A 12,235-nucleotide genomic window follows, 5' to 3' on the forward strand; every position below is an offset into this window, starting at 1 on the left:
GTTCCCACTTTTACATCTTAGGCTTCACATGCACACTGAAGACAGTTCTACCTATTTTTCACAACCACATGTAATTCCTACATTGTAGATGTAAAAATATTTAAAGACATATTAAGCGTTATTTTTGGAATCAAATCCAACCAAATTCCATCCCTTATACTCTTATTTCAGATTGGGTAGAGGTTATACAAAATTCCATTGTTAATACTGTCAGGGTTCTGTACATCTTCGCAGGTTTGCTTCTTGGATACTGTAGTCCTGTGCATTGCTTGACTCAGACACAGCTTTTGGGAATACATTTATTCAGTTTTATGCAGTTTTAAATGAATAATAAATACATTGCATGCTATGGATCAGGCGGCGGCTATGCAGTTTGTTCTGCGGTCCTCATGTGCAAACGACATTAATTTAAAATACCCAATTTACCAGCTAGCCTTTACCAGATCGCCTGAGCCCCCCCCCCCCCCCCCCCCCCCCCCCCATTTCAGTGAGCTCCGAGACTCGTGCAGGACTCCTGTCTTGCAGTTGGCTCTTGACAGGTAGAACATTTCTCTCTCTCTAATATTCTCCATAAACCCCCTAACTCTGCATCTGACCCGCCCTTTGTGTTATTATCTCCAGCGAATGCATCTGGGAACGTGTGGCTTCGTCCGTCCGCGAGCCGCGCGCCTACATGCATTATCGGGTTTCCGATACGGAACGGGTTCCATTTTGCGCTGGTTTAATGAGGGCTAGCAACGCTGATGTTCCCTCGTGGGGCCTTGCAGGATTCACCCCTTGAAGCTCGGATTCCTTGGCTGCTCTGTGTAATTCTCCCACCCCCACCCCACCCCCCCATTCCATCTCACGGCATACTGCGGGGTAATTACACAACCGGAAATATTCCTCACGATCTGGCGAGGTGTTAAAAATCGATTTTGACTTTGTGCTCGTTTTCGAATTAAGACCCCCCATTTCGATTTAAATCAAGCCTGTCTTCCCGTAAAGGGGAGGAGTGTGTAAGACTGCTTCATTGTCTTATCCTATGAAGAGGATCGTCTTGCATCATTTTAGCATCATCTGGAACTCCGCAAATTTATACCCCCACTGTATCCCCAGCTGCCTCAACTGCATCTAATGCTTTTGGGTTAATTACTCCAGAGCCTGTATGATGTCATTCCATGTGGAATTTTATGCTCGAAGGACTTCGTTTTTTTTTTTTCCAGGAATGCCATCAAATCCCATCATAAAAATAATGCACAAGACTGACCATCACAGGGTCCAGTTTTCCCAGTCGCTGTTTATCTATGTTCACCGATTTTTTGCCCTCCTACATGCATTTGTTTAGTGCCAAAATGTTGTGTTGATCTCTCTAACCTACTACAGCTAAGTATAGGCGGTGTTGTTATTATTACTTGGTGAAACAGTAATCAAATTGTATTAAAATACCCTTCAATAAAAGCTGTGAATCTGCACTATAACCACATTATGAATGGTTTGATTGCAAATCTAAAATTATGGAGTACAGAGCCAAATCAAGAAAAGAAAAAAAAACAATGGCCATACAAAAGAGGATGATGGCCTCTGATTCTGTGAAAATAGAGTTTGGCTGACTAAAGCCACTCAAGAACAGAAAATAAGCTGAGAGGAAAAAAGGAAACTTCATCAAGGAGAAAGAGGCAAATAAGGGTGGGTTGGTACGTTAATACTGTGTCAATGCAGCTGATGCAGGAGACCAGAAAATGGAAATCAAAATGCATTATGGGAAGGGAGATTCATCTGGCATGAGCACTGCATTTAGCACTAGCTCCATTTGAAAGCATTTCAAGGGAATGCTACTTACTTTGCAGTTGTATTTAACAAGATATAGGTTTAAAAAAAAAAAAAAAATTACAGCAATTACTGTCACTCTGGAGGGTTTTTTTAAGGATATTTTCCCCCCAAATATCACCAGATCATTTGAAATGAACAAAACAATAATTAAAATGTTTTGTTGAGTAACAAGTTTCTTTTGACACTAATCTATACTTCTGGATTTTTCTTTTGTTCATTAAAGGCATAGGCTAATTTAATACAGTGTAGATGCTGACAGCTCATGCTGACATTGAGAAATTCTACTTCCAACTTGTGTTTCATATTTTTTCTTTCTAATGTTCAATTGTTTTAAATAATGATTAAAATACTAACAATTGTCTTCATCAGTTATATCAAACATATTGTTTGATGTAATATAACAAGCTAGTTATACTGAGCCACTGGCAACATTTCTATTACAGCACGGAAATGATTTAGCATAACATGCATGCTGTTAAACCTTGTACACCTGAGTCTTCTCTGTTGCCCTTGGATGAGGGGACAGCTTTTGATCTGGCTGAGTGGCAGCATTTATCAAATATGCTTTCTGAATTTGATTTGTGGTAGATTTATTAAAAGGATTAGAATTATGCATTAGCTTTTTGCTAATCGTGTGTCAGTCTGCCCCCTTTGGATGGAAGAGGGGACATGGCTATATAGAGTTATTTTTCAGTGTTTGTACAGGACAGTGGACTTTTTAAGGTTTTTACATAACATTTTTTCATGTATTGATTGCTTGGCAAAACACAGTTTTTTGTATTGCAATAAGAAAATTAAGCCCAAACATAAGTCCTATGTTTACATAACACGGTCACATTAAACGCCTTTTAATTCTCCTTAAATCTAGCAAACTGACAATAGAGGAACACGCGCTTTCTTAAAATGAAACAGAACAGTCAACGCTATTCAGTGTTTGAAGGAAAGAGGCATCATTGCATGTTCCTTGGAAGAACAATGCCAAAAATGTCTATGAAACAGAAAGCTTTTGTCTCAGACTCAGTTTGATTTTAGGTGCTTCTTGGGCTTCAACCCAGAGGGGGGCTTCGACCAGAGAGTTTGCACTTTTCTGAGAACACTAGATGATTTTGAGTGGATGTCAGTATAGACATAATTTTCTGACTGGACTGTATTCTGTGGTTTACACTGGAGGTTTTACAGCTGCATTGTTGTTTATTTCCTCCTTCTCTACATTAGCTGATGTGTGGTGAGCGTTCTGACACAAAAAGGCTGCCGTGCATCACACAGGTGGAAGCTACACATTGGTGGTGGTTGAGGTGAGTTCCCACCCTTCACTGTATAGTACTTTCAGCATCTGGAAATGTACTATACAAATGCAGTGTTTCATTCATTCATTCATTCTCAACCTGCCACCTAATCATCCCCTGATTTAACTGGCTAAAAAATATTTCTCTCCCTCTCCTCGCCAGTTGATGTGAGGTCAGCGTTTTGGTGCAAAATGGCTGCCATGCATCACCCAGGTGATTATTATAAAGGACATTTAATTATTGTTGTTGTTGTCATTGTTATTAGATCTGGAATATTCTGTTTTCCCATGTTCATACATTTTCATACAAAGGCTTTTTTTTAAGATAACAAGTTGCTTCCCGAAGTTTATTGCTTTACACTGCATACCTTTGGGATTGTATGTTATTTATTGGGGGCCTGGAGTAAACCTGACTGAATAATATTATTAATATACACCACCAAGAAAAAACAATGCGCATTCATCAGTTTGTCCCAAAGTCACTAAATAAGGTTACATTATCATCCCATATTGTAATAATGTGTTATGTTAATATTGCAATGTTACAGCTAATGTGGTTCACTACTATATGGTATGCTATATATCTAGATCATGAATTAGTTAATCTTTTATATCCATTTATTTGGTTTATTTTTTACCTCCTGTTCAAAGCTTTGTCTTACACATTCTGGGAAAGCTAATGTTAAAAGCTTATAACCATTAATTCACTTTGTTCAAACATTGTATTACTGAATCCATCAGGAACACAGCCAGCATGTATGCTGTTATATATTTTCCTACTGATACATTTGTATTTGTATCCACAGAAGTATTGTTCAGAACACAGCCATTGAGGGGCTTTCCAGGCTGATCAGTACAGACAGATTCAACAGGAGAGTATTAATTAAAGAAAGCAAATTGTAAGTATATTGTGCAAAACATGATATTGTAAGATTGTAAGGATATTTTCTGTGTGTGAGGAGGATGAGTAGTAGCTACAGGGGATTTTTTTTCCACCAATTTGCTACTGTGAAGGAACTACCACTTTTTAGGGTTCCTTCATAATGGTGTGCCTTGGTCCTGTGGGTATAACTTGGCTATATCCATCCATCCATTATCTATACCTGCTTATCCTGGTCAGGGTCGCAGGGGTGCTGGAGCCTATCCCAGCGTGCATTGGGCAAGAGGCAGGAATAGACCCTGGATAGGCCACCAATCTATCACAGAGCACACACGCTCGTACCTATGGGCAATTTAGAGTCTCCAATTAACCTAACCTGCATGTCTTTGGACTGCGGGAGGAAACCGGAGAACCCGGAGGAAACCCACACGGACACGGGGAGAACACGCAAACTCAAGGCCCGGGCCATTACATTACATTACAGGCATTTGGCAGGCGCTCTTATCCAGAGCGACGTACAACAAAGTGTATAACCATAACCAGGAACAAGTGTGCTGAAAACCCTAGAGGGAAGTACAGTTCCAAGTGCAGGGAAGGACCGCGTAGTTTACCTTGGACCCTGTAGGGCCGGATTCAAACCTTGCTGTGAGGCAGCAGTGCTTCCCACTGTACCACCGTGCCGCCCCAACCCAACCAACCCGGCTTTATACACAGCGTTATTCACCTGGAGAGCCCCCCCTTGCAGGATAGAGCGAAGCAAAGCTCAATGTATATTTTCCCTTTTCAATAAGCTCAGAATTGGCACTCCAGGTGGTTGTGAGTTGACCCCCCGAGCAGAATATGTTCAGCTTGGTCCTCGTGGAAACAATATTGACGTTTCTGTAGTGTAAAACGTACCACAGAAGCTTGAACTGTAATATAGTGTGGAAGAAAAAACACACTCACTCCAGGGCAAAATTCAATACAGACCAGGTACTGTATATAGTGTGTGGTAGCCCCCTTCCAGCTAGCCAAGTGTGGGTTGCATGCAGATGGAGAAACACATCTTAACCGATTTAAAGTAAGCTGATTTCACAGGTGCGAGAAACCTTCTTCAATCCTTCCATTTCCTGCAAGCATTTTGCAAGACTTATATGAAAAGCAATTTATATTCCCCAGCCCAATGGAGTGCAGATCAGCTTTTACAGTGAAATAATTTAATTTAGTCTACTTATAACAGTCATTGCTTCAATTTTAGATTTCTATAAGGCATGTACTGAGTTTATAGAATAATTTGAAATCATGATCTTTCTTCTTTTTTTTTTTTTTGAAAAAAAAGCTTTAACCCCTGATGTATCGCCCACTTTTTTAACACAAGCCTAAAAATGACATACCCAAAATAAACTGGTTACTATTCTTGAACCCTTTTGAATACAGGCATAACCCTGGTTTCTTTTGAAAGGTAACCCTTGGGGGTTTGCTTTCCAAGAGTCAGAATTATTCTAAATATAACTTTCAGCCCAGTTCTCCATCAGTTATACTCCCAGCTCGACTGAGGAGGTGACACACGAGAGGGCAGAGTGGATGGTCCAATGGGATGAGCACACAGTGTGCACCCACTGCTCATGGGAGTTGTAGTATCATGTAGTATCATCTCAAATTGATTTAATTATTTCGGATGCCTTTTGTAAACTACAATGATTTTTTTTCACCATAGAAAATGCTACCAAAAGGTCACCCGCCAAAGTGGCTAGTAAGAGTGATGGAGATAGACGCCATTTTCGAATTCTACCCACGTTTGGCGGGTGGTGAGTGATAATGTCAAGCCCTGCATACTAGAATCGAACTTGAGCATGGCACCACTTGAGAAAAAACTCAAACGCGAGGGGAGGCACAGCCAAATATTAACGTTTTTCTCCTGTGGTCGTGATGTGCTAATATTTTGAAAAAGGTAAGAGGATTGTTAACATTAATGCACACAGTGCATAAAACCTTATTAAAAGTAATGCCAGCTGTATCCATGTTTTTATTTCCAATAGAAATGCTTCAGAAATATATAACCCCAACAACTACTTGGCACTTTAGTTTAATCTAATGTAAATTAATTTGATCTAATATATATTTTTTTATTGAATGTTCTAAAAAATCTTATTTGCCAGTGAAGTTTGTAAGATTGTTAAAGATGCTTGTTATGGAATCTTAACTATAATGTGGCATAAGTCATTTTTATGCAATAAATACAGCATATTAAGATATCATTTTGTTTTAAGTCTTAAATATACAGAGGAAACAGAAATTTGAACAGACATATAAGTGGCAGACTGCCTGCTGCACCATCCGACCACGCCAATGTGCCACCTGCATACCACCCTGCATGCCACCCTGCATGCCACGTCTGTTCAGGGGTTTTTCAGTGCTTAGCACCAGGCCTGAAAATACTTCTTGAGGATATTTCAGGAAATTATTTCAGTTGGAATGCATTTTATCTTGGATAAATGTGAAGAAATGTTGTTAAAAAACAAATGTTTAACTTGGTTGCATTACTTTAAAGATGTGTGTGTATGTGGGTATGCGTGTGTGTGTGCGTGCGTGCGTGCATGCGTGTGTGTGTGCGTGTGCGCGTGTGTGTGTGTGAGCGTACAAGTGTGTGCGTGCGTGCGTGTGTGCATGCGTATGTGTGTGCGAGCGTACAAGTGTGTGTGTGTGTGCGTGTGTGTGTGCGTGCGTGCGGGTATGCATGTGTGTGCGTGCGTGTGAGCGTGTGTGTGTGTGTGCGTGTGTGTGCGTGTGTGTGTGTGCGGGCGTGTGTGTGTGTGTGTGCGAGCGTACAAGTGTGTGTGTGCGGGCGTGTGCGTGTGTGTGTGTGTGTGTATGTGTTTCTCAGTGTGTATGCGGGCGTGTGTGTGCGTGGATATCTCTCAGTTACATGAGAAAGATGCATTCCGTCCCACAATCACCCGTTTTCCCCCAGCAGCGTACAGGTCTATCAGTAACCCTCAGCGAAGGTTAGAGTATGTGTACGGGGTTTTAAGAAACCTGTAATGCATGGCGCGGAGCTCCCAAGGTGAGGGGGAGAGACAGGACTTAAGATTAATCTAACCTGCGGTATAATGAGCCAGCTTCCTCCTCTCCCTGGTGAATAAAGACAAATGGGCCTTGCTTATGCCAGGCTGCCAGCCACAATATCCTTTTCATGTTGGAGTCCCATCTGCCAACACCAGAAACCGCACAAGTGAAATAAACTGTAATCGAAGGAAGCCTATTAAGTGACAGAGTACTTTCATAGTCTGGCGAAAGCAATCCCATAGGCAGACCTGTGAAATGACAATGCTGTCATATTTCCTGACAGAGGTCTTTTATCAAGCTTGGTGAAAATCCTGTTCCCAATCACTTAAAAAAAAGAAGAAAATTCCCGTTTGTTTCTCACTGTTGGAGCTGGGGTTGTGTGGATTTAAAAAAGAACAGCCATCAAATTAAAAGCTACCACAGAATGAGGAATTAAATGGGTTCATCACTCCTACCAAGAGTACTAATTATTCTATTACTCAAGGGTTCATCAGTCCTGCCCAGAGTACTAATTATTCTATTACTCAGGAGTTCATCAGTCCTACCCAGAGTACTAATTATTCTGTTACTCAAGGGTTCATCACTCCTATCCAGAGTACTAATTATTCTGTTACTCAAGGGTTCATCAGTCCTACCCAGAGTACTAATTATTCTGTTACTCAAGGGTTCATCACTCCTACCCAGAGTACTAATTATTCTATTACTCAGGAGTACATCAGTCCTACCCAGAGTACTAATTATTCTGTTACTCAAGGGTTCATCACTCCTATCCAGAGTACTAATTATTCTATTACTCAGGAGTTCATCACTCCTACCCAGAGTACTGATTATTCTATTACTCAAGGGTTCATCACTCCTACCCAGAGAACGAATTATTAAATGTCAATGTCAATGTCAAGTTATATCAATCATTTTTCAAAAATAATAAAAAATGAAACATTAAACGTATTACTGTGCAAAGGATTCCAGAAACTTTAGCAAAAAACACACTAGATGCTGTTGAATGGAATGCATATTATACATGATAATTTTATACTTGATTTCTCCACCTATTTAGAGTTTTTATTTCCCCCGGGTGTAATTGTGTGCATGTGTCATCTCTCTGACATCCTCTGTAAAAGGGATAGTTCACTTTATAGGGTTTCCTCATATTATTTCAGTTTATTGTATGCTTTTGACTGGCCCAGACAGTTTTTATGTGTGATGTACGAGGCTTTAGACATATTTAATGAAGTTTTTGATGGCCTTCCACATTTACAATGGCTGCTGGTGGGAATTTAGGGGTTTGTGGTCTAAAACAAGAAAGTACGCTTTAAAAAAAAAAAAACTCCAGAGCAGTTTGTACAGAGGTGCTCTGCTTCCAGAAGCTGTAACTTGCATATTTATGTTTTTTTCACAGGGCATTACGGTTGCTTTGCCAGAAGGAGGTTACGGGTTCGAGTCCCAAGGGGCCAGACCCGGATGACTGGAGTTTGCATGTTCTCCTAGTGTTTGCGTGGGTTTCCTCTGGGTGCTCTGGTTTCCTCCCACACCGAAAGACATGCATGTCAGGTTAAGCCTACTCCTGCCATTGCCCTTGACCAGAGCACTGGCCTTAGAGCTGGAGTTGGTCCCTGGGCGCTGCACTGTGGCTGCCCACTGCTGCTAAGTAACAAGGATTTGTCCTCTGTATTTAACAAGGGTTAAATACAGAGGACAAATTATCCCCACGGAATTCCCCCACAAGTATATCCTACGTCAGTTTTTACATTATGCCAGTACTTAATCCTCAAGCACAGCATTTTCAGATGGCACGCACCATAAGGAATATTTCCAGCTTGAAAGCTGTTCAACACTTTTTCTTTTTAAAGAATGATCAGCTAGTCTACATATGTATGAGCTCTGAAGGTGTAAGTTAGCTTTTGAGTTAGCTGAAGTGTATTTCCTGCTATACAACCCCTCAATGTCCTTTACATGCTACTACAATGCTAACAGGTTAGCAGAAATGTATGTACATGTCTAAAATATCCTTCATCACACACAAAAAGTTTTTTTTTTGTACCCAGAAACTGAACTACCTCCCCTTTTTTTTGCTGTGGCCCTTTCACACATCATCCAAAAAGAGGTGTTTGTTCCTCTTTTAACAAGTAACAAGTTCCTGTTACTGCTGTTCTGGAACACAGCTGTTTCAAGCAGATCACATAAAGTTAGTCTACAATACCTCACAGTTTTTAAATGAACAGTTTGGTATCACGTGAAGATATTGTCAAGCATTTCCCCTGAACCTTGGCTGTTTAAAAAAAATAATAAAAAAAAAACACTGAATTGCAGCAATCCATCAACCCATCGACAACACGTGGGATTTCTTGATATGCACCCATTTTGAAAATAATCACTCGGCAACAAACACAATTTGGGCACCTGATTCAGTGGATGTCTCGTGTGTACAACTAAATGTAATATTTTCAGTGCTCCAAGGTGACTTTTATAGTGGCTTTTTTAATGGAAACGCAGCTACACAGCATTTTGAGCCACTATCTTACAGTACAACAGCTAATGTCTGGAGCGATGCATGATTCTGTTGTGGAATCCAGAAATGCCTCAAAGAAATTTTCCTTGTTTAGGGGTAATGAGGTCTGTTGCCCATCCCTATTCTATCCCATAAGCAGAAATGATTCAGTTTTTTTTCTTATGTCCACCATCTTATGTCCAACTGCCAGATCACCATGGATACGCACATAGCTAGCGTTAGCATCCCCGCGGCCTCAATCCTGTTGACGGTTACTATTGACATTACATTTCAGATGTAGTAACTGCTGGTTTCGTCACTTGCTTGTAACCACTGTCCCAAGTTACAGGAGCACTGTACAATCCCCATGATCACGACCCACATTTGCTTGTCAACAAGCATTTCAGCATGAATGGGACAACTTATATTTTGAAGTTTCTTCAGTTGCTTGGAAATGAAATAACTGTACTGATGTCTTTGTTTTTTAGTTTTGGTTTTTTTAATGCTTGTCTTAATGTTGGTGCTGCATTTAAAAATTGGTTATTTCATATCAAATTGCCAATATCAAATGTATTTGCTATACAGTAATTAAATCTTTTTATCTCAAACCATGTTTCCGATCTTATTGCTGGCATGGATGCTTTTGTAATAGCCCAGAACAAAAACTCCAGTTAATTATGGTTTTTAATTAGGACCTTTATTTGCTGAATCAGCATTTTTACCACGCGGATAGACAGAACTCCATCATGAGAAACAGCTAATCTTTTATAAGACTTATAGGACAACCCTGTATTAAGGTATGACAAGCTGACATTTCTTTATGACTCTGTATGGTTTACAACTACTGTATAAAGGCTGGAGCATCATTATGTATGACCTATTGGAATGGACAAGACAATTCGCCATGTTTTGAGCAAACTGTACACTTATTTTTATTCTTCAAAGGTCACCCATCTTTCTCTTGTAATCAGAGAAAATGAGATGCTCTAGTTTTCTGCACACTATTAAATGTGCATGTAAATATTGTGTATTTATTTACTCCAGATAAATAGAATAATCTCCAAAACTGCCTTACTTGGGAGAATGCATTTAGAAAGTGCATTATCTAGAGTATCTATATTGTTTCTCATGAATGTGCTACTACGTCAGGCCTGTTGTTTCAGTGACCTGCCACTCACACTCAATTCTTATATTGTAGAATTTTTTTCTGGAACATTGTGTAATAATCAGAACTGACCATTAACCTGAAACACATTTTACAATATAAAACACACAGACAATGAGAAAGCGTGGGTTCTGATGTACAAAAATACATTTATTTTAAACCATTTTCAAAATGACAGCTTCTTTACTGTAGAAATATTGACATGAAGATGAAACGGAAAAACAATAATGACGCATGCTTCTTTTTTTTTTCAGACTTTGTGCAATGAACAGTATTACAATGATTTGCCCTTGGAAACATTTTTAAGTCATCCAAAACATTTTGAGAAGGAAGGGGGGGGGGAGGTTGGTTCTTCATAGAAGTACTACATGTATTGTAAAAAATAAAATAAAATGTAATGTAAATAAAATGACCAATTCAAAACAATAATGCACTTTCAGAGATATCTACATATGTTCAGCTGCAATTTATATTCCCCAAAAACAACAGACATGCATTTTGCATGTAATGTTACAGGGATGGAAGGGAAAGGATTTTAAAAAAAGAAATAAACAAACACAATCAATCAATCAATCCAGACAGGAATAACATGGTAATAATGCCATAAGCACACACACAAACATACACACCCACACTAACATACACACATATACATGGGTCCATGTTATTTCCTGAAAGTGTAAGACTTCTGCTCTGTTGTGGTCAATGAGCCTCGCTAAATATCGAGACGTGATTCCCATTTCTGGGGAACAGAGTGCTGGGAGCCGCATACAATGGACACTCACATTCCACCAGGATAATGGTTTTAAATTTTATGCTGCATGCTGGGGAATTTATGACAAAATAGCACATTAGAGTTATCAATGAAATTTTCACGGCATAACAATCCCAGCGCTACTTATAATGACACGAATTGTCCAGAAAATAATGTCAAAGAGACAAAGATGCTTCATTCTGTTCCATTATTAGTAATGTTATTACAAAATATCCTCAACAGGCATCAAGACAGATCTGGAAAGAAGAAAATAGCACAGTGAAAATCTGAACAAAACTGTCCCAGATGAGAACGTACAGTATATGTAATTTGTCGTATATGTGAAGGTCACCTTTGAGCATATTAAATTAAATTTTTGAACAGGATGGCATTCCAGAACCTTTATATGGAGCCTTATGCTACTGTTCGGGCAGTCAAATGGGTTTTTCTTGCAAACCAATCCTCAGTTCCTGCATGGAGGTACTGCGTGTGGGATTAAAACACCTGTCCTCACCCTCGCCTGTTATGACGCTAAGCACACCTGGCTGGAAGCAGGTGGTGGGAAGGTGTGTAAAAAAATTCTCAGCATCTTTGACATGTTGTAGGGACGCAATGAATTCCAACATGCATGCATAACCAATCAACAAATGACTAAAGTCATTCAACATGTGAAGCGTAGTGGGGTCTCCAGAGACCCCCTGAAATTGATGAAAATGTAACACACTGACATTTCCTTAGACCTGTCAGATGAGAGGACGGCGTACTATGAAATCCACTAACACACAGAGAGAATGCTTTCAGTGAAA

At 39.7% G+C, this 12,235-nt stretch overlaps 1 long non-coding RNA gene across 1 annotated transcript; it reads left to right on the plus strand.

Moving 5' to 3' along the window:
* Nucleotides 1–3,259: 3,259 nt before the first annotated feature.
* On the plus strand, nucleotides 3,260–9,079 carry LOC118217437. Its single transcript, XR_004763198.1, has 3 exons — nucleotides 3,260–3,311; nucleotides 3,904–3,996; nucleotides 8,422–9,079. It is a non-coding gene; the product is annotated as an uncharacterized LOC118217437 (long non-coding RNA).
* Nucleotides 9,080–12,235: the final 3,156 nt, after the last annotated feature.

The sequence above is a fragment of the Anguilla anguilla genome, chromosome 2 (genome assembly GCF_013347855.1).
Source record: "Anguilla anguilla isolate fAngAng1 chromosome 2, fAngAng1.pri, whole genome shotgun sequence".
Taxonomy (NCBI): Eukaryota; Metazoa; Chordata; class Actinopteri; order Anguilliformes; family Anguillidae; genus Anguilla; species Anguilla anguilla.